Genomic DNA, 5,032 nt, shown 5'->3' on the forward strand with positions numbered 1-5,032 from the left:
TCCGATCAAACTGTGCAATTAGTTTTTATTTTCGTCTATATTTAATACTCCATGCATGCGTCTAAAGATTCGATGTGACGGGGAATCTGAAAAATTTTGCAAAATTTTTTGGGAACTAAACAAGGCCTAAAGATTTGGCAACCCAAATTTGAGAAGTAGACAAATTTTGGTAGCCAACAAAATTATAGTTAAAATTATGGATTCTCAAATTCTTGGTATGACAAATTTTGATAGCCAACCAATCAGACTCATATATACAAGCCTGAAAATCTGATCTCCTTGATAAAACAATTTTCCATATAGATGCAAGTTCAATTCGTACAAAGAAACCGAAAAATGTGCAGATATATACTTCTCTTAGCAAGAAAACTTTGTGTTTTCTGTTTGTTTATTAGAAGGACGATTGGATTCTATAATGTGTGTTTGTGTTTATAGAAAAGTTGTTTTTGTCCATGTCTTTGTGACGTGGACAGCGCACGCTCTGCGGATAGTCAAAGCTAGGGAGGAGCAAACTTGGGCGCCACGGACATGGAGAGGCTTCAGGGCAGACCGCCTCCATAGTTTACTTTATTCTGGTCGCGCTAGTACAAATACAAATCCAACTGGTGACACGAAGCAGGAGTACACGAACACGACATCAACGTGAGAATTGGAGTGACAGCAAGTCCAAGGCTGGTGTGTGTGTGTGTGAATTATTTCCATACACATTAAAAGGAATAATATCATTATAAAACACTGAAGATATTCAAAAGGAAGAAAAAAATAATTAGTACTCTACTCATCCTAAAATAAGTGCATATATCACGGTTCAAGTGTCAAACTAATTTCAACTTTAACTAAATTTATACAACATAGTTTTAAAATTTGTATATTCAAATAGGTTTATTATGATTATATGATGTGATTAATCTGATACGTGTATTTGCTACCATGAATATTAGTACTGGTTTATATACATTTAATCAAATTCCAATTGTTTGATTTCTAGAAGTACTAGATGTGTAGGGACGAAGAGAGTAAAAGGGGTACATGTAATCAGATATTTTTCGCGACCGGGTGTGCACCCGTATTTCATTAAGAGAAAAACAAGTACACAACGAGCGCGAAAGACGGATCCAAGGCGAGAGGCCTCGGAACCTTACAGAGGAGGAAGCGAGCTAACTAGAGCTTAGCTGAAACAAAAAAAACAGCGCGAGCTAGTTTTGCGACAACAGGGAACTCAAAGCAGCAAGAGGGGCATAGCCGGCCAAAGCCCAAGCTTCCCCTTCCTCAAGGATGTCATCGAGTACTTGCAACTCAGACCTTGCCGCACCTCTGAAGACTCTGGCATTCCGCTGCTTCCAAAGGGACCAAGACACGAGCAGCAAGAGTGAATCGAAAATCGGCCTTGAAGCTTTGTCGATCCGCCGGCGCTGCTCAGTCCAGAACACGGCAACGTCGACCTCACAAGTCGGCAGCAGTGCGTCCAGCCCGAGCCTGTTGAAGAGGTTGAACCAGACCTGTCTCGAGAAGACACAGCCGAGGAAAAGATGTGAAGCAGTTTCCACAGCCTGGGCGCAGAAAACGCAGGAGTCATCATCCTGTAGCCTATGCCGCTTCCGTCGTTCTGCAGTCCAAATTCTGGAACGCAGCACCAGCCAAAAGAACATCTTCACCTTGGGCGGCGCCTTGGTTCTCCAGAGCTCCTTTGCACCAAGTAGCTCAGTGGATCCAGCAAAGAAGACGCGATAAGCTAAGGAGGCCGAGTAGGTACCGCAGGACGACCATCTCCAGACAAAGCGGTCTGGCTACAGGTCATCAAGCTGCACTTCCTCCAGAACGCGCCAAACACGAAGGTAGTCACAAAGTACATGAGTGGTGAGTGCACCAACAATGTCGCTCACCCACCGGTGTTGTTGAAGGCCCTCCCGAAGCGTTCGCTTCCTACCAGCCCTGGAGACCGCTACAAACAGAGCCGGGGCGAACTTGCACAATGGCCCCTCCGGCCTCCAGCAATCAGTCCATAAAAGCGCTGAAGCTCCATCACCCACAACCACCGACATGCTAGCAGCACACATAGCCGCGACAACTGCCTCCGTCTTCGCTGCTAGAGCAGCCCAACTGCGGTCTGGCTGTACACGCCTCAGCCATTCCCAGCGCAGCCTGAGCGCAAAGCCAAAATACCGGAGATCAGGAACCCCGAGGCCGCCGAGCTCCAACAGGCGTGTTGATGCAAAACTGATCTGCAAACACAAAGGGCTAATACCCAATTCAAACGTTAAGGCGTGCCAGCCGATTTGACCTTACTATCGGCAAAGGTGATAACTCGAATACTTTAGTCCTGACAACAGCGATGCGCCCGGATGTCACGGCTAAGAGGTACTCACGCGGAACTCGAGAACACGCCGAGCTTAAGTCGACGAATTCCTAAGAACTCGTAATAAAAGGGAAAAAGTATGACGAAGTCGTCGAAAAGTAGATGCTGGAATATGAGTAAAAACGTGTGTTTGATTGATTGATAGATGTCTCATTACAAAGCCCTAGGGTCCAAATTTATACCCTGCTCAAAGAGCTATAACTAAACACGACCAGAATTCGAATTCCAAATTACACGGAATCCGTATACAAAACGACTCAAACAAATAAGGAAATAACTCAGGTATCCCTCGTGACAAATTGAAACTCTTCCACAACCCGATCAGCAGCTTCCAGACTCCCCCTCTGTATCATCGGCAGACTCTTTTGCCATGGTCATCGGCAGACCTCCTCATCATAGTCATCGGCACAGACACATCATCACCTGTAAACTTAGTCACGTCCAAACTTCCCTTTATCGGCAACCATCCTCATCGGCAACTCATCCTGTAAACCACATACTGTCATCTTATCCTGCCATCCTGGACACGTGCCCAAAAACGGTGTCAACACATGCCCCCCAATTTCAGAGTATGAAACTATTAATGCTCCGAAATTTTCTGCAGTAATGATGCCTTTTCCCGCAATTAATGCTCCTAATCTGGTAACCGACAACCTCAATCCAAACAACTCCGATCCTATTCTCCTGCAGATTCCTCGAAATCCTCACCTTCCTGAACGGGCACTTCCTTCTCATCCGCACATCGGCAATATTACCGTTACGAAGATCTACCGATGGACTAATTAGACCGTTCGTACAAATGGCTACCTTTACTTTATCCGCCCATCGGCAATATGACCGTTACAGTATGCTGCCGATGGACCGACGAGAAGATCCCGCACAGTAAAATATCTCCAGGTAATGACCGCTCCCCGTCAAATCACCTGCACAATCCCTTGATTACCGTGCGAACAGTTACCATATCTACCTGAGCATCCTCGGGTTTCTCGGATGCGGCAAAGAGATAAGTCAGATTTGCCCTTGCCCGTTTTTTCCTATAAATAGTTCCTTCTCGGGTACTCCTTCTCCATCACATCATTTCACCATCCCTACTTTTACTTTTCCAGCGGCGGCGCCATTCACAACCTTCAAGACCTCCGACAAGCACTCCTCTTCATCAACTCCGGTGCCCTCAAACGTTCTCTTCACGACAAGATGGCCATTGGCTTCGTCGTCCCTGAGGTCAGATCTCCATCTCATCTCCTGTATTTTTCTCGTATTCCTGTTCATCCGCGATTCATCTTACTGAATATCTTCCTTTTTCCTTTTTCTTTGTATATTTTTTTATTCTCCAAAACACTAGGAGTTGTCCAACAAAATTGTCATCCCTACCGATCAACCACACCTCCAATGTCTCGGCCCTCTAGGGGATCCAGATCCAACTGACTTTATCAATGCAGAAACCAACAGGATTCCCTTTAGAGCCGAAAAATTTTCTTTAGATCTGTGGAAAGACACCTTTCGCTCTTGGCCCAGCCCTACTGTAGGGTGGAAAGACTGGTTCTTGAGAGTCAGCAATTCGAATGAAGTCCAGTGGGGTGAAAGGAAGCTAGCCCAATGCATCAGGCTATCTATTGCCCATATGCACAAGAACGAGTCGCTGTTGATAGCTGCGTCTTATTTTTGGTCAGATACCCTTAATGCTTTCGTCTTTGGCCACGGCCCTGTTTCTCCCACTCTTGCCGATGTAGCTATGCTCACTGGTCTAGACGTCTCTTCTGCCGATAGCACCCACTTCTTTGATACCGCTCCTAGTGCCAAAGTGGAGACTCGCGCTATCGGCGGTTGGTCGGGGTACATTCAGAAGTACCGTGGGAAGGGGTCTGTCACCATAAAGGAACAAACCACCTTTCTAAACATGTGGCTGGACAAGTTCGTATTCTGTGGTCGATCGGCAGGACCGACTTCTGTCTATCTATCGGCAGCAGAGAGACTGGCTAACGGTGGCCAATTTCCTCTCGGCCGATACTTGCTTGGCGCTGCTTACCATCTTCTCCATCAGGTAGCCTAGAAACTCCTGCTTGGTCTGTCTATCGGCAACTTGGGAGGTCCCTGGTGGTTTATTAACATGTGGCTCAATCTGCACTTGCATAAGCGCCTTGACTTCAACTTGTTCACACATCATTTCCTAAGAGATATAGCCGAAAATCATGTGTTGGGCGAAGAGGAATCGGCAACACGTGCCCCCCTGAACTTTGGCGAAGCTGCCATAGTTCTACCTGGTTCAGGGAGTAATCCGGATCAAATCTGCCGATTCTTCCAGACTTTGTATGAGGGATTGGCCAGAGATGAACGACCATGGTTGGCTTATGATGACCCAGACAGCATGCTCCCTCTAACCTTCAATCCATTTGATGAAGCTCTTGACAGGGATAATGAGGTGATGATGGCAATTGTGACTCCCAGAGCCATACCAGTGAATTTCTTTGGTAGCACAAAAACCTCTCCCCAAACCTATGAATTTTACAATCCATCGGCCTTAGCCCGTCAGCTAGCTTTCGGCCAGTTGCCGATTGCACTTCCTTATGCCGATGTGATAAAACCCAGAGAACCCATCACCAACTTTCTTGAATGGATTCGAGTAGCCCAACTACCACCAAATGCCGATACAGATGTAGATCTGTCAGAATGGGTTCC

This window comes from Sorghum bicolor, chromosome 10 (genome assembly GCF_000003195.3).
Source record: "Sorghum bicolor cultivar BTx623 chromosome 10, Sorghum_bicolor_NCBIv3, whole genome shotgun sequence".
Classification (NCBI taxonomy): domain Eukaryota; kingdom Viridiplantae; phylum Streptophyta; class Magnoliopsida; order Poales; family Poaceae; genus Sorghum; species Sorghum bicolor.